Raw genomic sequence first — 22,465 nt, forward strand, 5'->3', positions numbered from 1 at the left:
ATCCCACCAGTTGTCTCTGTGATGTCCCTTTTCATCTCTTTCTCCTGGTGCAGGATCCAGTGGTCATGCCTATTTGTTTTTCTCAAACCAGGAGCTCCAGCTCATAGAAGCAGCTTCTAGATAAACATAGACACACATGTGGGTTTATGTGAACTTTCTTTTTCCGAGTAATCAACTGGAGAAATGATACCCCTTTCCAATGATGTTGCCTTTCCTTTAGAAGTTTCTGGAATTTCTCTTAGAAAACCTCTGCTGCAGTCAGCTTATTAGCTACACAAGACAACCAGGCACCACTGCTCTTAAAACCCAAAGCCATTCCTTCAGCTGTCATCGTACACCTGTCCAGCAGATTTCACTCAGTGACTTTTGCTGTTCTCAGAAATTATACTCATCCCTAATAACAAAAATAATTTTAAAATGTGATTTCCTTCAAACGCAGAAGTCATGCATTCTGATTGGAATCCCAGAAAGGGTGAGAACTGTCCCCCCAAATCAGAGCAGACGCATCGTGCTAAGAAGCTATTCCCTATATTTTTAAAAGTAACATATGAATCTCTATAGAACAGATTGTGAGAGACATAACAACCAAGCTATGAAACTTAAGATGATAAGAAAAAGGGGCCCCTGGGTGGCTCAGTTGGTTAAGCATCTGCCTTAGGCTCAGGTCATGATCTCAGGATCCTAGGATGGAGACCCATGTCGGGCTCCCTGCTTAGGGAGGAGTCTGCTCCTCCCTTTCCCTCTTCCCCCTGCATTCCCCACCTGCTCATGCTCTCTCTCTCTCTCTCTCTCATATAAATAAGTAAAATCTTAAAAAAAAAAAAAAAAGATGGTAAGGAAAAAAATGCCAAGGAAACATTTCTCAGAATTTCAAATAACATTCAAAATGGTAACTTTCATTTTATTAATATTCTCCAGTAATTCATAAATTACACTTCCACATTTTATTTAATTTTTAGAGATTATTTTCCTATCTTCTCCTTTTTCCTTATCTTCTTATTTATTGTTTTTTTTAAGATTTTTTTATTTATTCATGATAGTCACACAGAGAGAGAGAGAGAGAGGCAGAGACACAGGCAGAGGGAGAAGCAGGCTCCATGCACCAGGAGCCCGACGTGGGACTCGATCCCGGGTCTCCAGGATCGCGCCCTGAGCCAAAGGCAGGCGCCAAACTGCTGCGCCACCCAGGGATCTCTTCTTATTTATTGTTAATTAATTTTCTCTTTCATGTAGTGTATGATGCTTTGCCAATTAAAATGTTTTTGGACAAAATATCATATAACTAAATGATTATCTTGCAGTAAAAGATGTTTTTTTTTTCTAGATTGTGCACTGAATGCATTCAATATTAATTTAATTTCCACATCTGCAATGTGTATTCTTGATCAGTTGCAGGCATCGTTCTGAGGGAGATCTCCTTCAATACTCTATCTGGAAGCTGTCACATTATAATGAAGCTTTGCTAAATATCTAGGCACATCTATCGTCTGTTATACAAATAAATTATATGATGTTGGAGCGATTTTACCGGGAAATATCTACCCTTATATTTTTTATGTTCTCTGTAGGTTAGAAATCTACTAATTTTCCAGACACAGAAAAAATAATTTAAACCATATGTTCAACAAATGTTTTCCGGTCTCATAATCCTTGAGTTGAGACTGAGTTTTATTGTTACTGAAAACTGTCCAGGGGCTATGACAGGTGATGCCAAAATATTTGAAAAATATGATGAGTGCATGGCTAATCTAAGAGCGTCCAAAAGGTAGAGAAACACGATGTTGGGTGTGGCTGAGCTGCAGATAATTTTCCCTTGGTCAGGTTCATGGTTCTGGAAGTCATTTCAGAACAATAAAAGGCTTTGGCAGGTTCTAAATAAGTTTGCTTTTATCCCCTGCTCTGGCCACTCACGATCTATTCTTTCTTTCACTGAATGGTCTTACCATCCTTTCTAGAGTGAACCAGTCTAGCATTTCTGGTGTTCCTTCTCTCTCAGATGTACCCATCATTCTGATGGGAGTCCAAGCAGCAGAGGGCAATGCCTTCACTGTCGCAAAGGAAAGGAAGGCAGTCCCTCCACGCTCTGTCCCCACTTTCCCTTCTGGCCCATGTCAGGTGCTTATTTGAGATCTGTGACTATAAATTTCAGGAAGAAGCACTAAAATGTCTGTGAGAGTCTTGCCCAGTGATGTTCAGCTATTTGGTGTAAGAAGATAATTAAGCAGATTCTGTATTGGCAGGAAAATACAATAATCAAGGGAATGTGCAATGAAGTTAAAGATGTTTGTAAGGGAGTGGTTTATGTTTAAATCATGTGGCCTCTGTGGGGCCAGGCAGGTGCAAGGATTGTGATAAAGTGGAGGACCACAGCCCTGGGGACTGACGGGCAAGCAGCAGGAGCATAACCCAGTTAGAAGGACAGGGCACAAGGATTAGGATGCCAATTTCCCCAAGTGGACATTTCAGAAAGGGTCCAGCTGTTGGTAACTGCCAAGTTTGTCAGACCTGAGACCAGGGGCTGAGCCTGAAAAGGAAGAACGATGGAGCAGAGAAGATGCAGAGACACGATGCCTGGCGTGAGGTGCTTCCAGGTGCAATGCTGGGGTCACTGGGTGAATGGTGAATGGGGTGTAGCCTTTGTCCCATGCTGCTGTAGCTGGTGCACGATACAGGAATGCAGGCCTGGCTCCACTCCCCACTAATGCATAGGCGGTGCTTTCTGCCCAGAGGGAGAAAGCCTCTCAGGAGGAGAGGACACTCTCAACCATCTGGCCCAGAGGTGCATTTTCTACCTTGCACAAAGTGATATTGGTCGTACTTTGGTTTGCTTATTTTGTCTCGTTTACATTTTATCTTGTTTTCTGAGAAATATAATGCACAAAAGTGCAAGATGACCTAAATTCAAGGACAGGCTTCACTCTCATAGAGCCGTTACACATCTCACATGAGACCACAACATCTGTGATCACAATTTTGGTTTTAGCCAGTTTAAATACATCTTGCTATTCCTTATTATTATTGTTGTTGTTGTTGTTGTTGTTAATAGACTTAATTTTGAAAGCAGTGCTAAGCTCACAGCAAAATTGAACAGAAAGTGCATGGTGTTTCCACGTACATGCATAGCCTTGTACTTTATCAACATCTTGCAAGAGTGATACATCTGTTATAATCAATGAGCCAATATTGGTTAGTTATTATTAACCAAGGCTCATGGTTTACATTAGAGTTTGCTCTTGGTGTTGTCCATCCTGTGGGTTTGGACAAATGTACAATGACATGTGTTCACCATTACGGTGCCATACAGAGAAGTTCACTGCCCTAAAAGTCCTTTGTATTCTGCCTATTTATCAGGCAAAGAACTTTCATGTTACCTCATTCTTATGGTGGAGGAACAAGAGATGTGCCTCCGTGATCACCTTCAAAGATGGGCTCACCGTTCAGCTATAGGCTCCTTCAGCACTCCCTCTCCCAAGAGGTGTCTCACCCAAGAGCACAGGTTCATGAGTAGCTGCTTGCAGAGGGCGAAGAGCACCCACACCTTCCAACAACAACCATACTCAGTCATTCGGCTCCAGCACTCCCTGGCAGGGTGGCTAAGCATCTGTCTTGCCGATAAGGAGGTTCAACTTCCAACTTCTCTGTCTGTCCAATCTTGCTTCCCCCCACATCCTCCCAAGAGGTTCACTTGAACAGTAGTATTGGAAGCATCAGTGGACACAAGAATCAGTGCTCCCTGAATATACTCCCAGGACCCTCACTGGAGATCTCAGAGCTGAACAACAACAGCAATAGGCTGACCTCTCTTACCCCTTTCTTATCTCCGTTAGGAATAACAGAGCTTGAGAACGCCACAAGATCTGGAGGAGGAGAGAAAAGGAACAATGAAGGAGGTTGAAGACTTTGCATCTTGGTGACGCTGAGTCCCAAAGACTAAAAAGCTGGTCTGTGCTCACCTTTCTTGTACGTCCCATGATTTGTGTGCTCTTGAGTTTTCAAGACATCCCAAGAGAAAACAAAACAAAACAAACATCTATCAGAACTGCTGCTGTTTCTAAGACTGATAACTAATCCCCCAAAGAAGTTGTTTTCCAACTTAAATAAATATTGTGTCCAACCAGGCTTGCCAATACAATGTTTTATAGCTGGCACTGCCCACCTTGGACATTGGGTGTACGTCTAGTTACAAAGCTGAATCAGCGGCCTCGCTAAACCACTCTCACATTCCGCCATGAGGCTTACCAAAGGTGCCATGGGGTAGACAGAAAGGTGAACGGGCCCTGTGTGCACGGATCACAGGTGGCCACGAGGATCAGACGATGCTTCACGAGCAGGATGGTGCACACCATCTCCTCCCCTGGTGACTATGGCTCCAAGGCTCTTCCTCAGGACAAAGAAACCCTGGTTTCCAGAAAAACATCACTAAGCAAGTGCTGTCTCACTTGAAATAAGTAGCACAAATCTACAAAGAGTTATGGTCACAAAATAATGATTAACTATATGAAATAAAGTCTCCTGTGCACAGAAGACATTACAGTTTGTGAAGCAGTTGCAATAATCACAAGTCTGGCCGGGAGGAAGGCCCTGTGAAAACAGACATGGCATAGGCCAAGGCAGATAGGTAGGCGCATGCCCAAGGTAGGTAACTGATAGGGCACAACCAAGGTAGCCTGCCTGAAAACCCAAATTCCGGTATTGCCAGACTGTGTAGGCTTACAGGCTCTCAGTTTTCTGGTAATCCTTATTGAGATGCCAATACAAGCTTACAGTCATTAATTATATTAGCACTTACAGAGAGCATATCACTGCACAATAGACTAAAGCCACACACACACACACACATGCACACACACATTTGGTAGAAAGACCAAAAAAAAAAAAAAAAAAAAAAGGCCTAGATGAGGGAAAAGTCTAACATCAATTCAGCAGTGCTGCCAAGAATCGAGATAGGAAGATTTGGAATCAAAAACTTTGGCTTCCAGATCAGGAATGCGGCCAGCTCAAACCTGAGTCTCAAGACACAAAAGTATGCAAGAAGGTTAGAGCAGAAGAATGCAAAAGGCGACGCAAGGCATGGGTAAGAGCACCAGTACCAAACGGTTTATGGAAACATTGTTATTTTCTCAGACATGGAAAAAACAGCCAATCTGTAAACATGTTTAATGAACATTATAAAAACCATGTTCATGAGGCTATTGGGCAGGCGGGTGAGCCAGTGGCACAGTCAGCAGGGCAGGAAGGCAGGCATGCCTCGGGTCCCCTCTTCCTTAGTTCCGCTCTTCCAAACAGCGGAACAGCAGAGGTGGAAATCATGGTGGTTAAGTTGAAAAGAACTCTGATATATTTTTTTTCCCTTTCTAGTCTCAGGCAGTTATCATTTCTAAGTCTTACACAACATGAAAGAAGGAAAAAAAAAAAGAGCCTAACTTTATTTTTACATGTGTAAACACTTCAGTGGTGATGTTCTCTCAATGTCTACTAAGGGTGATAAGCATCACGATGATGGCCGTGATGATACTAGAAGATGAGCCATGCCCGCTGGTGATGCTTCTTCAGGTTTTAACTTGTAATGTGCCCCTCCCCTTGCAGTGGGGATGTGTTATCTGAGGGATCTGTAGGGACACGCTTCACCATCGCTGAGCATCTAGGCAGCTCTCACGACAAGAGCCGCGTAAACTCTTTTTCATAACACGCGCTTGTACATCTATCACATCACTCTTCTGGGCGTGCTCCGTGGGCATGATGGAAGGGTGAAAGACAATTGATCCATATGCTTTCAAAGCATGCTTTTCTTCGGATGCCTGTAATTTTCAAAACATTGTGTCTGCAGGAAGCAAAGTTTCATGTGTACGGGAGAACATTAGCTGCCATTCAGAGGGAGTTCAGAAGCCTGGAGCAAAGTCTTCTGTATCTACGAGAATTGATGGCTTTATTTTAACTTCCACTGATCCCAAACCAGACATAAAAGAGACGTCAGGATTCATACGCCAAAGCCTGGGCCTGCGCCCATGGGGTTGGCCAAAGTGGCTGCAGGTGTGACTCTGGAGACTCCCCGTTGCCACCTGCTGCCCCCATGCACTCTGGTTTCAAACAGCATGTCCAGCAGTGCTTGAGCACCTACCTTTTACCTGCATGAGGTGAGAGAAAGGATAAGCTGCTTTCCAGAAGCTCTACAGAAGCCGGTTAGGGAGTCTTTTTTTCTTCACCCTTCCCAGAAGCGGTGATTTGCTCACCTCGCCAGAAGCAAAGTAGAGTTTCAGCCACACCTATTCACATGTGTGGCAGGTGGCGCACAGGTGATAAACATACCCAGATGCCATCGTGCTGGAGAGGGAGAGCTTCTTCTCTGGGGCCCACAGGTTACTGGTGGCTGTGTTTCCACAACATGATTCTCTCTTCACTCCTAGCCCTCTTCTTGGGAGGAAACAAAATCACTGGGTGAAGAAGATCTGGGGAGCAGGGAAATTAAAACTAACAGAAAAATGAACTCTTAGCATCGTGATGTAGAAGGGGGTAAACTAGGTTATACTTTAACAGCCTTTTGGTAGAAGCAAAAGAAACAACACATTTTAAGATGAAAATCAAGCCAAACTTTAGCAACATCATAGACATAAAAGAGTGACAGAAGGATTGGTAAATTTGGAGGAAGGCTGCATAGTTCACGGGCTCCTTCCACCCTGGGAGCTTGAGTGGTCCTCTCATCAGTACGTACAGTGTTGACTGATCCTTCCAGGGGATGATTTGTCCCCAGGTCACTGGTGAGGCTGGTTCTACACTGTGTTCTTAGGAAAGTAAGCTTAAGTATTCTCCAATACAACCCAATTTCAGGCATCGTACGTTCGAATGTCTCAGGATTAGGAGCCCCCTGTGCAATTTTAAACTAGCTGGGTCTCCTTTGTAGTGTCAACTATTAGAAAGGTCTTCTTCAGTGTACCTTCCACCAGAGCCAGAGTCAGCTGTGGGGCTAGAAAAAGCTTCAGAGGTAGAACCAGTTCCTGGACCAGCTCTAGCATCAGCTGCAGGGCCACATCCAGCTGTAGCTCCAGCTCCAGCACCGGTTACAAATGTAGAGCCAGTGCCAGCTCCACAGCTAGGAGCAGCTGCAGCACCAAATCCAGCACTACAGTTCATCTTTGGATGTCACACTGCCAAGAAGAGTCAGAGAAAGGTCCAAGGTGAAATGGCATTTGATGCCTTTGCGTTTTCATGGCCCACTATTCCTTATGGAGTAAGAAACTTTTAGGCATGAAATAGGCCTTGGGCATCTATTTCCTCCATAGGGTCCTCCTACAGTTTTGGAAACTAGAGCTTGAGCACACGAAGTGGCATTCTCAAGCACGTGCAGTGTGTGCGGGCGGGGGGGGGGGCAGTCCCATCTGGAATTTCCTACAGCAACTGTGTCCTCCCTGCATGGTTTCAGAAGGTCATTTGATGGGGCTCTCCCAAAAGAGCAACCCCATGATCCTCTTCCCCATTACGTAACTCACCCTCTACACAGAGGATAGAAAGCATTCTCTAAGCATCTAAGGTATAAACCTTCAGTCAAAATTTAATATGCATTTTTTTGAGATTTTATTTATCCATTCATGAGAGACACACAGAGAGAGAAAGGCAGAGACACAGGCAGAGGGAGAAGCAGGCTCCTTGCAGAGAGCCCGATGTGGGACTCGATCCCGGGTCTCCAGGATCACGCCCTGGGTTGAAGGCAGGCGCTAAACTTCTGAGCCACCCAGAGATCCCCTAATATGCATTTTAATTTTAGTAATTAAACATATTAATGAGTTACTGAAGGAAGGAAAGATTTTTTTAATGACAATGTTATTTTAAGATCCTAAATATATTTTAAAGTAAGTTTAAAAAAAAAAAAACCTTAACTCTAGGACCACCATAAGTGTATTTTTATGATAAAAGAATGACAAATTTAAGCCAAGTCTATGTGTTACCTGATGAGACAACAGTATCATGAAAGGGATTGATATGAACAAGAAGAAGCAGAGACAGCAGGTACGCTGGCAACGATTGTGCCAAATCTTGCCATACTGGCAAACATATCCAAAAACAGAGAAAATTCATGTATCCCAAAGGGGAAAATATGTGAAAGTGTAAAAAAAAAAAGACATAAAAATAAATGATACATTTAATAAAAGCATTACGGGTCATTTACGATACTATTTTAGATGGGTATCACATATGCTGACTTGTGATAATTATTGATTAGACAATGCACTAATGAATGAATGAAATATGGTACTCTCACCTGCCACCAATGCCCCCCTGTGTGTTTTCTAAAACCAAAACCTGTTTGGAGGCCATAATAAATGAATTTATTTACTCAGTAATTTATGACCCTCGAGTTGTCACTTTCAAGCACTATTTTTGCCTTTTAAAAAAAGGATCAGGATCTAAAGTCTTGGAAACACAGTTATTATAAAGTGTTCCCAGGTCTCTGTGGTAGGTCGTGGAGAAAATTTGGGAGGAGGATTATCTAATAGGAATAATACGGATTCCTTCCAGAAGCAAAGTTCTAGTCTGCTTATTTCTAAGACGCTCTTCTGGCTCTGAGGTCCTATGCTAACACTTGCGTAAACAGAGAAGACAAAGTATTTCACATACATGGATGTTGCATCACTGATTTACGCATCTCCACATCACCACGTCCTGGACGTGCCGGTAGGTGCTGGCTGCCGTCAGAGACACGCTCCCCTATGATCTTCCAGTCCACATCCACTGTTAGAGCGAATCGGCTGCTCACCCAACGTCCCATGGACGGGATGTTTTCTTGTGAGATTTGCTCATCATTTCTGACTCTGTCCGATGGGCCCAGATGTTGTTGGTGTGTGTGTTCTTCCCGCTTTACTTCCTGAGCTTCGTGGATATCTTCACAGATGCCTTTAATTAGAAAATACATAAAATAATTATTTAGAGACACCCTTGTTGTTTATTTAGAAAATTCAATAAATCTAGACTCAACTGATAGAATTAATAAATGAATTGACTATGGATCCAGGATACAATGCAAATACTAGAAGTAACTTTATTTCTATAAGCCGCAACAAAAGATTGGAAATAATTCTTTTTAAATATTAAAAAAATCAAAGAATATGTAATGCCTGCTCCCTCTTCTTTCTCTTTTTAAAATCTCATCAACCATTTGATGAGCATTACATAGGCTTACTTATTTATTAGATTTACAAAGTGGTGATATTTTACTTCTACTTAGGTGTTTATTAGCTGCCAAGTCTTCCATAAAGACACATTTCCCCTCATCAGCTCTTTGCTTACCCTGAGCTAGTGTTTATTTAGGAAAAGCAGCATAAATGCTTACTCTACGTAATCATTTGCTCTATTTTTTTAAATTATTAGTTATAAACAATACGTTGATTCCATAGCATCTGCCAGAGGTTACAAGTGAGTTTAGGTAATTATTATGCATTCATTGATATAACACTATGACTTATAATGACTTAAACATTAAAATGTTTTTTGTTGTTGTTTCTTTTATTTATTTTAAGACAGTAAATGTGTCTTTGGCAAGTCATGGGAGGACATTTTGTGGAGAGTGATCTAAAATTTGATAGATCCCTGGGGTGGCTCAGTTGGTTAAGCACCTAACTCTTGATTTCAGTTCTGGTCATGATCTCAGGTGGTGAGATCAATCCCTCGATGGGCTCTATGCTGGGCATGGAGTCTACTTGAGATTCCTCTCTCTCTCTCTCCTTTTCTCCTCCCTCTCTGATTCACTTGTATGCTCCTTCTCCCTAAAAAATAAATTAATAAAATAAAATAATTAAAATAAAATTTGAGGATAACACTTAAAAATCCTGTCTGAAAGATGGATTTTAGAACACACCCATCCTATTTGCACTTTGGCTTCTGGTTCCTGCCACTGCCTCTTTGCAGTGCATTTTCTCTACTCTACACCAACCCTCCTCACATCTCGCCCTGTCCCCGAGGTGTCTGTCACTGCAGTCAGAGCCTAGAGGAGGGCGCACTGGGTGGATTGTGTGTTTAAATCTATTGGAAAAGAGCATATGTAATCCTAAGTAAAGGTGAAAATCAAAGCTAACACGAGAGCCTACACCAGCACCCAGAAGGTACAGAGGGCACTACCCTGAGTTTCAGTGGAGGGTCACCTTCCCCCCAAGGGTTGCATGCAGTCTTAGAGACATTGTGATTGTCACAACTGGGGGGTGGGTAACACTGACGCCCAGTTAGGGGGCCGAGGGACCCTGCTAACGACCCTGCAATGCACAGAACAGCCCGTACTGCACACAATAGCCTGTACTGCACAGAACTGCCCAGTCCAAAAGCCAGGAGCACCAAAGCCGAGAATTCTTCACGAGGATAGATGCTAACTGTGAGCTGAAGAGCCGTGCTGAGTGGCATCTACTGAAAGATGGAAAGTGCCTGCAGACAGAACAAGTGGGCTAAGACCCCATTCCTGTGTGAGGTGGGTTTGCAGGTGGACAGAGACAGAGTGGCGGGTCATACACTTGTTCCCTCACCTGGCATTTTACCCTCCCTTCCCTGTCCCCAGACATCTGGGATTAATGCTTCCTGTAAGAAATGAGAGGAAAAGTGGAGGCGACCGTGTATTATTCAGATTTCTGTGGCTAAGGATCCTCCAAAGCCTGGGATAGTCTCAGGCCCTCCATACGCAATGGCACAGAGCGCCGGGTTCATCGCCTTCTGGTATGTTGTGGTTCATAGTTTTTGTAAAAGCCAAAAGAAATTGGTTCTTTTGAATTGATTAATGGCAATGGCATTGATTTTAATGGTAATATATTTTATGAAATAAATACAAATCATAAGACAGAGCCAAACAGATGTGTTTCTTTTTGCTGGAGAGAAATAAGGCATGAACCCAGCATCAATAACGGAATCTATCCTTATGATTTTTCACAATGAGCAAGAATTACATTTAATGTTTGTTGCTACTATTTTACAGCTAATTGACATATTGTGTCAATTTGATGCTGTCGTCATATAAGGGGTTTAAGCGTTTTTGAAGAAAAGCCAAGAAAAAAGTACATGTGATTTATTATGTGTCTGAAATATATTTTATTATGTTTATCCTTTCATTTTTTACGAAAATGAATTTATCCTGACCTTATCAAAAGTTCCAAGTTAGATTTCTAATATATCTAATGTTCATGTATAATAGAATTTTCACCTCTACTTTTTAGACTATATTGTAGAGATCATAGCTGCTCATACACTTTATGAGGAGTTTCAGAGGGAAAATGAAAGAAAACAAAACAAAACACCTTTGTAAGAAACAGTGGAGCTCCCTGGGTAACATTTTGATTGGTTAGGTCAGATATTTCTCTGTGTTTGATTTATGTGTTAGTGGTGTCCCATAAGTAGTATTAAGTAGCATATGAATTTAATTTAATTTAAAGTAGCATATGAACATGCTGTTTAATTTTAGTCGTATGGAATGATACATAGTAGAAAAACCTATTTATCACCTCAAACTTATATTTTTATGATGATATAAAAATTTCCTTTCACAGTGAAGACTTTAAAGTACAAAAAGTAAGTTCTAATTAAAAAGACACACTAAACAGGTGATGTTGCTCTGTGCCCTGTAACATGGCACCACTAGTCACATGTGGTTAATGAACCACTGAAATGCGGACAGTGGAATCTGTTGAAATGGAACGTTTGCTATACTGGATAATGGAAAGTTCCTAATGAAAATGAATCATGTTTTTGTTTGACTTTTTTAATGTGTCTACGAGTAAATTTAAAATTACATGTACCACTTGTATTACATCTTTTTTTTTTTTGAGATATTACTCATTTATTTCAGAGAGAGAAAGAGAGCACACAAGCAGCGGAGGAGCAGAGGGAGAGAGAGAAGTAGACTCTCTGCTGATGTGGGAACTCAACCCCAGGACCCCAGGGCCATGACCTGAGATGAAGGCAAACGCTTCACCAACTGAGCCTCCCAGGCCTCCCTTGGGTTATATTTCTAAGGAACAACCCTGCTCTTGTTCTCAACAAAGCACAAACCATGGAGGCAGCAAACCAGACCTAATGCTGGGGAGATAATGGTCTAAGTTAAAGAATGTTCCAATTTACAGACTTAGAAAAATCTATACTCAAGGATAGACCAAGGGACATCAATAGTGTCCATCAACTCACCCATTAATCCAGAGTCACATGGGTTGCACCTGGATCCTGCCTGGAAATAAATCAATGCAGATGATATGATATTTGTTCCTGGATTACTTCATAATTCTGCTCCTCACCCTCCTGGAGCTTTCCTGTCACTGCAGCTTGAGTGGTTCGCCTCCAACCCATCACGTACAATGGATTTTCCTGCCACCACCCAAGAACCTCACCAGGACACAGCCGGTACCATCTAAACTCTAGCTCAGGAACACTACAGAAAACACCTTTAAATTGCCTCAAACATTTGCTCTTATTGTCCCTTTCTGCCCCTTGAGAGGATGGCATCACGTCTTTGTCTCTTGCTATTTGGGATTTGGAGGGATTTCCCTTTAGCCACTTGGTGATGTAGCCATCTTGCGGTTTGTGGCTGGCTCCCTCCCTGGCCCTGTTCCCTCAGACTCTTGGTTCCCTGACACGTAGCAATGAGTGGGACTAGGTGGTAGCTCGTCTTTAACTCTAAGAGAGATAGTAGATGTCATGGTGAGCAGTGCCATGGTGGGACAATGGGGAACACATTTGGAAAAATCCAGTAAACATCTGCCAAAGCATCAGATTGAGAAGGATTTTTTTCCATGCACACAATGGATGGTCACGCCTTTTCTTGGTTTCCTTTTTGATAAAAAAAATCTATGATGTTAAAAAAATATATATGTCCATAGAACCATTCACTGAAATAAGGAACTTCTAAAGGTTTTCCTCTGCATGATGGTGATAAAATAGCTTCGTTGCTTTAAAAGGAATTTGAAGAGTTGGAGAGTGAAGGATCATTACGAATGGGATCTGTTTATTTTGTAACAAAACCCAACCAACATGACAGCTGGCACTCCTATTACTTAGAATTCATCAAATCCGGGATCCCTGGGTGGCGCAGCGGTTGGGCGCCTGCCTTTGGCCCAGGGCGCGATCCTGGAGACCCGGGATCGAATCCCACGTCGGGCTCCCGGTGCATGGAGCCTGCTTCTCCCTCTGCCTGTGTCTCTGACTCTCTCTCTTTCTCTCTCTGTGACTATCATAAATAAATAAAAATTAAAAAAAAAAAAGAATTCATCAAATCCTTTGTGGACCTACCCCATGTCCCCTCTCCAAACACTCAAATGTCAGGTTCCGAACTTGATGCCAAGTTTGGAGTCTCCAAAAAAAAAACTTTCAAGGGGTTATCTGGTCCAAGTGATTCATTTCTTGCATGCCTCACAGACACTATGGAGCTTGAGCTGTATACATTATGGAAAGGAGCACTTTAAAGAACAACCAGATAAGCAGCTTCTCAGGAAATCTAGAAATGTGCTGCTCAAAGACGAGCATCAATAAAACAAATAATTATTTACATGGAAAGAATTACGAACTGAGCACGAAAGAGAAATGAACCTTTCCCCGTGTATAGTAACCACGCAGTGTGTGGGACGGGACGGCACTTCTAAGTTTACCCCAAATGCCCCCATCCCGGTCCCATCTTCACCCACTACTAGATGCGCTTTTTAGAAATTTAATGTTTCTATCCCCAACATGCCCGGTCTGGATTTAGAGAAGGAGAATTGCCAAATACTCAGGGTGTCACTTGTTACTACTCTGCGATGTGTGCATCCTCAATGCCTCATGTTGCAACAAGACATTGATTTTGCCTCCAGCATAACCTAGCCCTGCTACACAAATGTAAATAAATATTTCATGTAACGTTTAGTGTGGAAGAGAGTGGGGTCCTTACTAGCTACCTACCTACCTAAAAAGCTAAATAACTACCCTCTTTTAAGGCTAATTAATTTAAGAGTTCCCCCGTAGATCTTACCAAATGCTTTGAGTGACCCTGTAGAACACTCTTTCACTGTGAAAGGTGAGAATCTTTAACCTGGTTACTTTTATACCTGGAAACATTTTTCTCTCCTTTTCTCAGGGGAAGAGTGTTCAAATAAAGACTATTAGTATTTATTTTAGTTTAGAAGTTGTTGGATGTTTTTCCCAGATAAATATTTTCCATAATAATTTTAGACTCCTATTTACACAGCTGTAGTTTCCCATGTCTACTCCCTTTGGCCTCTGAGAGCGCCCCCACCCCCACCCCCGGCTCATGGTTTGCATCACCAGTGCGCCCGCAGACCCTTCAGCCCCCTCTTGGGGCCAGCGCCCCGTACCCCTGCTTTCCCCACGGTTGTGCACAGAAAGCCAGCTTCAGAGATCCTGTATGACAGCCGTAGTTCATTCAGCTTTTCATTGTGTTTCTTCTTTTGGAGAAGAACCTGCTTATTGTTTCATTCTGTGGATATTATCAGCCTCAACAAATAATTGCACTGAAAGTGCACAGTAAACACACAGTCCACCACGGACGACCACACCTGAAAGCCAAAGGAAGCCTTAGGATGCATTTCAGGACCAATGGATCAATAGACACCCCATCTTCCCATAGTTTTGATGAATCCGCTCTGTTCTCCCGCACCCCGTCTTTGCACTTCACATGGCCAGGAGCCGAGCGCCTCTCCCCAGTGTGTCCCTTTCTGTTACCCAGAGAGCTTGCCTGGGGCAACCCCATGTTTCTGATCCAAGCATAATGAGGCATGAAGCTGCCAATCGCAGGAGCCTCCAGTGTGTCAGGGACTGATGGGCATTTCATTTGCTAGCTCCCAGGGGCCCCCCTGCATCTCTGGGTTCATGTAGTATTTATTTTAGGCGCTCGTGTTTCTCATCTGTGATCTTCACACCATATGTACAATGGGAAACACAATCCCTGCAAGCAAAAGCTCTCCAGGTAGTCTCAACGTGAGTCGGGAAGGAGAGCTTAGGCTGGGTGGGCAGTGGGCAGGCCTGTCATGAGATGCATGTCTCTGGGAATCAGGAGAGAATGCATGTCGCCAGGGCAGCTGTTCCAGCCTCCCTCTATTCAAGATGAGAGCTGCCTTCTTTTTGCCTCAGAAAGGCCTGGCTTTTGCTTAACGTCCTTCTTCTCTGCCTGTCTGCTCACCATGGGCTTGGATGCTGCCATAAGTGCACACCCTCTGAAAACAGGCGCTCAAGAGGCTTCCGCAGGGTGCAGGCCGGAGAAGCCAAATGGTGTAACAGGTTGAAAACTCAAGAGTGTGAGTCTTTAAATTACTGAAGGGCATATGTCAATGACTTTAATGATTTTCAAAATCTGCCTCGTGACAGTAGGACAATGCACCTTTATTCACATGCATTCAAGGTCGAAACCTGCCATGTCCGATGCTCAACAGACAATTTTCCTAATTCTTCCTTCTAATGTTTTTAATTATTGAAAATGCACACACACACACACACACACACACACACACACACACACACACAAAACGTATCTTACAATCCAAGGGAGATGAGAGAATCAGTTCATTATCAGGAGTGCACACAGGCCTTTGGGAGTGTTTCTTTCCTCTGATACCTTTGACAATAAAACAGGGGAGTGGATAAAGCAATGTTCCAGTTTGGCTTTAGGTGCTTCCCATAATTATAGCGATGAAGCATAAATATGCATTTCTGGGTGGAATCAACTCCAAAATCCTTCCAGGAAAGTCACAGAACACCAAGTAGAATTGGATAACATAATGAAAGCAGGCCCTAGGCTGTCACATTGCTGTTATGCACTCAGTGCATACATATGTGTGTGCAGGTATGTATGAACGCACACACCCAGAGCATCTTAAAGCATTTAGACATCACCTTCTGTAAATTGCAGCCATCGGTATTGCATGTTGGCTGCAGGGAAAAATACTAAAGGCCAAAGTTCTCTTTGGATTCAGATACCAGGTGCAGTGCATCTGCCTGGGAGGCAGTGTCTTGATGTTTTCAGACCTGTATGCAACATGGGACCACCTGCTCATGGATGGGGGTGGGGTAAAGAACACAACCTTTTGGAGTCTTGGCCTCATTTAAACACTGACTTTTCACACTGCCTTTTCCATCAAGGACCACAACTGGCCATTTCACCTGAAGCCCAGCTTTGCCATTCAGCGTGCTGACTGCGGAAAGCCATCTCCTACTATCTGGGGCAAATCTCAAAGTTGAAAGCAGTGCCAAAGCTTTATTTGAGCTGAGGTTTACCCTATGCTCAAAATAACAGCTTTCCTTTTTTCCCTGATGTGAATCACTGGAACACAAGCCCAGGATTTTTTTTTATGAATATTTCAACAACGAAAGCGTTGCTGGCAGCAAAACATGCAATTCATAACCAGAAGATCGAGTCTCTCTTGAAGAGAAGGAAGGAAACATTTCATCTCAGTCCAAAAAAGAGAAGAAATACAATCTCTTATTCCAGAAAGTTGACTTGAATATCATAAGAATGTTGTGAATAGAAGTAGCTCTTAATCTGAGAGATGGTTCTCCTTGGGATGAGTCACTCCCCAAGATAAAGGAGAGGTTTTTTTCTTTACAATAGAAATCACTTTAATGCATTCTCGATTAATCCTTAGTCAAAAATGACACTGCCTTGTATCTCAAGCACTAGAGAAATGGTAGAGATCATCCCTCAAATGCAAGCTTGGAATTTGTGTTATAGAAAATGTATGTATGGCCTAAGCTGGGCTCCCTAATTTCCTCAGTAATTAGATGTAGAGACATGTAATCATTTATCCAGTCAATAGATAGCAATTCCATTACTCAGAGACAATGTGGACATCAGTAAAACCCAAGCCTTCATGACTTACCTCATGAATTTAACTCATTTTCCCCTCAATTTGTTGGTTTATGATGAATTAGCCTACTGAAAAAGTATTTAAGCAAACTGGCTGGGTATTTCTAAATTGCTACAAATTCTATTAAAGGTGATTTGTTTCCACAGTTTTAAGAAATGAGGGAAAGGAAATGAAAGGAAATATGGTCACCTTCTTAAGTATTTATTAAGTGAGAGGATATTAAGAAAAACTGTCCAAGTATCAAGTTCCTACTATGTGCCAGATTCCATATAACATTCTCTCGGGTACATTTACATTTAGACCCTCTCTAATCTTTACAACAGACTGAGCTAAGATTCACATTTAGGTATGCCTCTAAATGTGAGATCCTGGGGAGAATTACTCCTTGGCTTTCCACGAATATATTTATTAAGTGCCTCTACTAGACACTCCTTGGTAATGTGGAAACAATGTTGAATAAGATGAAAAGTTTCTTAACCGTTACACAAAAAACTCAAGAACCTTACTACTGAGCCTGTTAAAATTCCTAAATCTTTATCCATGTATAGCAGATTTTAGAAAAATGCCAGAAATACCCAAGAGCATAACATAATTTTAAAAAGTCAAGAGTAGTGTACTCTGTGTTTATGGTGGATGCTGGGGTCAGGGACAAGCTCCCACAGACTTCAAAATATATATTATAAAAGCATTCTTTGAATACTCATTTGGTACTAGCATATAAACAGCAAAACACAGTAATGATCTAAGATAGAATGTTCAGAGAGGATTTCACAGACAAAGTAGGACTTTGTAGATATTTCAATGGAAAGGTGAAAATACATATTATTTAGTAAGTAGTATTGGATTCCAGAGAATCCTACATGAATAGTAACAAGTCTTAATCACTGTCTCAACTGCTGGCCTCAAAACAAGAGTTAGCTAGACCAATGGTTTATTTTATTTATTTATTTTTTTAAATATTTATGATAGACATAGAGAGAGAGAGAGAGAGAGAGAGAGGCAGAGACACAGGAGGAAGGAGAAGCAGGCTCCATGCCAGGAGCCCGACATGGGAATCGATCCCGGGACTCCAGGATCGCACCCTGGGCCAAAGGCAGACGCTAAACTGCTGAGCCACCCAGGGATCCCCGACCAATGGTTTTAACTGTAAAATGTAAAACCTTAACAGTATCTCAGAAAAAGATGTATGTAAATCTGTACATCATCTTAGGGTAGGGAATGTCTTTCTAAATAAGACAAAAGTTCCAAGGCACAAATATTAATGACAAGCCTGATGATATAAAAATTATATCAACAAAACCTCAAACAAGTAACATCATGAAGAGATGACCTAATTTTCACAACGTAGAAGGGAGTACAGGAGTTAGGAAACCAATCCCTCTTCCGTAGCTGAGTAGGAGTGGCTACTGTGGGATGATAGCACTTTTCCCAAACTGTGAGCTTATTGAGCTGTAGATCTGTGCGTGACCAGCCTACTATGAGCTCCAGAAGAATGTGTGGCCGGGGAGTTGTCAGGAAATCTTAAGTGTTTTCCATGGTGTGCAGGGGCATGTGTGACCTCAGAAACTGGTACCTTGCTCTTGCTTGAGCATTTCTAAAAGCGTGATCTGTGATGAAGAGACACAAGCCAGTAGTGTGAGTAGAAGCTGTGGTTAGTGTAGGCTAGGAATGAGGGAGTCTACATTCCTGTTCTCCCTGGATCTTGGAGAACATGGGAAAACTTGGGGACCCCATGGCCCCATACAGTACCTCATGGTGGAGAAAGGCAGCGGGAGAAGTGGTAGGGCTTCCTCAAGGGGATTTGGGTGCCTAGACTCCTGGTAAAACTCAAGGGAGTATGGATCCCTTTTAAAGGAGTCCTTGAGGATCCCTGGGTGGCACAGCGGTTTAGAGCCTGCCTTTGGCCCAGGGCGCGATCCTGGAGACCCGGGATCGAGTCCCACGTCAGGCTCTCTGCATGGAGCCTGCTTCTCCCTCTGCCTATGTCTCTGCCTCTCTCTCTCTCTCTCTGTGTGACTATCATAAATAAATAAAAAAATAATAATAAAGGAGTCCTTGATAACAAAAGGCCAAAGGGTAAATTGAACACATTCCCCCAGACCCACATGCACCATTAATGCAAAGCATCGTTTCCACAGAGGCCAGCTGTGGCAACAGCAATGAGAAGCGGCCCAAGGACCATGACTGGCTTCTGCAAAGATGGTGCGTGTTGCACCCTCAGGACATTCACCGGGGAGTATTATCTGACCACAAGGGAGGCCTGTGTTCTTTCTTCTCTTCCATCCTCTGAGTCCTAGCTCTTGAAGGCTAGAATCAGAAGAGGAAGGCAAAAAGATCACATATATAAAGGAGTTCCTCTTTCTTTTGGCTGAGATGAGAGAAGCATGAGAGGACCCTGTGGCCTTTCCTGTACGGACTCCTGACCCAAAAGTTAGTCATGAGCTAAGAGGTTGAGAGAAGACAAGCTGGAGACTAATTGGGCTCATGATGGGACATTTTAATGCTGGGAAGGTCATAGGCTTTGCCCAAGGGAGAGGGAAATTTGACAACCTGTGTAAGTGGATGAGAAAAATCCTGATTGTACACTGTCAGGTTCCAACTGTTAAATTAACAAGAGTCTCTCTGTGTGTATAGACATGTACACGAACATGCAGATCCCTTCTTGTTTAAATACAAATCCTTCTAAAAATTATAAAAATAGAATTGCCATATGATCTAACAATTCCTCTATTGGGGATTTATCCAAGGGATACAAAAATGCTAATTTGAAAAGATACAGGCACTCCTATGTTTATTGTAGCATCATTTACAGTAGCCAGGATATGGAAGCAGCCCAAGTGTCCATCTATAGACGAATGGATAAGTAGATGTGGTGTATATCTACTATTGAATATTATCAGTCAAAAAAAAAAAAAAGAAAAAGAAATCTTTCTATTTGCCACATCATAAATGGATCCAGAAAGTATAATACTAAGAGAAATAAGTCAGTCAAGAGAAAGACAAATATACTACACAATTTCACTCATATGTGGAATTTAAGAAACAAGACAAATGAACAAAGAAAAAAAAAGAGACAAACAACAACAAAATTGTTGACTCTTTATGACAGAGAGCACACTGAGGTCACCAGAGGGGAGGTTGGTGGGGGGTGAGTGAAATAGAGGATTAAGAGTGTGTGTATCACGATGAGCACTGAATAATGTACAGAATGGTCAAATGATCATATTGTACATATGAAATTAATATAACATTGCATGTCAGTTATACTAAAATGTTTAAAAAATCAGAAATAAAATAAAATAACTAAAAAGAAATAAAAAGAAATGAATCAGGAACAAGCAAACGTAAGTGGACATTGACACCTTAAGCTATGAGTCAGGAAGTATTTCCTCTAAAGGCCCAGTTGGTAAATATTCTGGTTTTGCAGGCCACTTAAGGTCTCTGTCACACATTTTTCTTTGCATCTTTCCAAGCAATCTTCTAAAATCATGATAGTCACATTTAGTTCAAGGGTCAAGCAGAAGCAGGCTTCAGGACAAATTTGGCAGGTGGGAAGTCTGCTAGAGGGGATTCCGAGACACAAGAGCAGTGTTTGGGAAAAATTCCAACTCCATAATATTGAATGTAGCCTTTTTAAATATGTGTCCTTTAAAAAAAAAGTAATAAAAATATGCTGACATGTCAAGGGAGAGATAGCTCTCTGATGCTGACGCCCAGTGATAGTACAGGCTGGAGTGAGAATCTGCAAGGTTTGAGCAGACTTTTAAAGATGTTTTTAACAGTTTTGTCGAGGTATAATTGATACACAAAACAAACAGACAACTCTACACATTAAATATTGTAAAAATCTCCACATACCCAAAGCAATCCACCAGTTCAGTGCAATTCCTATCAAAACTCCAAAGGCATTTTTTCAACAGAAATAGAAAAAGCAATTCTAAAATGCTCATGGAACTACAAAAAACCCCAACCCTGAATAGCCAAAGTCATCTTTAGAAAGGAAACTAACCCTGTAGGCACCACATGTCCTGATTTCAAAATACATCAGAGAGCTACAGGAATCAAACAGTATAGTACCGCCCTAAAGACCTACTTAGAGACGCAGGGAGGGAACAGAAGCACTTTCTGGGTCTTACTCCAGTGGTTGGAATATGCAAGCAGCTGTGGTGAGACAAAGGGAAGCATCCCCCCAGTTTGGGTGGCCTTTTACAAACTACTTCTCAAATGTTCCTTGTGCTACAAAACTGGCACCAAATAAAATCTACGGTCTTGCAAATAAAACTTCTCTTTGTCACTATTTTTTTTTTTTTGCCTTCAGTAAACAAGCAAACACCACCCACCATGCCCAAGGAAAGCAGAATATATCATTAGCACGAACGCCGTGTTCTGGTGGCCCACCTCCCAGGCCCACCTCTCGGGGCCCCGAGGGACACCCGCTTCCAGCAGCCGTAGCCATCCCTGCTTCCCGCGCTGCCTGCTGCTGCTGGGCCGCAGGCACACTTGTCCTGGGGTGGAGGCAGAGATGCTATCCGCCCCAAGACCTGCTGTCCCACCTGTGCCCGTAGCCAGTGACCCTCAGAGGAGACGCACCAAGCAGAAAAGCAGCTGCCTCCAAGTTGTCCGTGTTTCTGGAAGGCTAACTCAGATCCGACCACGGGCTCGCAGGCCAGTGTTTGTGTGTGTCTCGGGATTGTCCTGCCCGGCCAGGCTGCTTCTCCCAAAACACAGCAGGTCTTTGAGAAATAAGAAGAATCACCTGTGAATGCCCAGGGACAGTCTGGGGACTTTCATATGGGCAGGACAGAGATACGTGTCAGAGTCTCAGGATGTGATGTTTTAATTGGACTCCTTGTTGAAGCTTTTCATCAGGGCTTCTATATATTTCTAGTTTGTGAAGCACTTTGTTTCAAGTAACAGGCTCTGGAAGGCTTTCTAGAGGCCACCTCCCCTTGGACATCCTCATTCCTCCCTAGCAGATTCGACTTCCCACGATAGACCCCGGAAAAGGACCATACACGTTTGCTCAGCCTTCCTTGGGCAAGAAAGTCTGAAAGGTGGAAACTGGAAGGAAGCTGGTGAGAGGAGTTTGGCCTTTGGTCATGCTTTGAAAGGAGAGAGAGAGAGAAAGAGAAAGAGAAAGAGAGAGGGCCCTGTCTGCTTTGGGGAACGGTGCATAGGGTGGAGGGTCTGGAGAATGTGGTCACGTTGCAGTCTGAGAACCATCGCAGAAGAAGGTGAGGGTGAAAGTCATCCTGCTGGGAAAGACAGAAGAAACATTAGGAAATCATGGGTCATTGCCGAAATCTGTAAGTGGTGCACTCATTATCTCCTCAACACCCCTGCCTCTAGATGTCTTTGGAGTTTGCAATTTTTTTAGGGTTAAGCCACTTGTATTCAGATATTCTGTTCCGTACGACTCTATTAAAGAAAAAGTTAAAACTTGTGTGTCAAAACCCTCAATCCCATTCCCCTAAAGAAGCTGACATTTTACCTTACTCAGTACAATTCAATAGTCAGATAACTCTATTCCTTCAAACACATTCATTCATAAGTACATGAATATGTGGATTGATCTTTCATTTATTTTTACAAAAACAGTTTCTTACTATACACAATATTTCATAATTTGCTTTCTAAGTTTATACAGCTGTGCCTAG

Source organism: Canis lupus, chromosome 17 (assembly GCF_003254725.2).
Source record: "Canis lupus dingo isolate Sandy chromosome 17, ASM325472v2, whole genome shotgun sequence".
In the NCBI taxonomy this organism is placed as follows: Eukaryota; Metazoa; Chordata; class Mammalia; order Carnivora; family Canidae; genus Canis; species Canis lupus.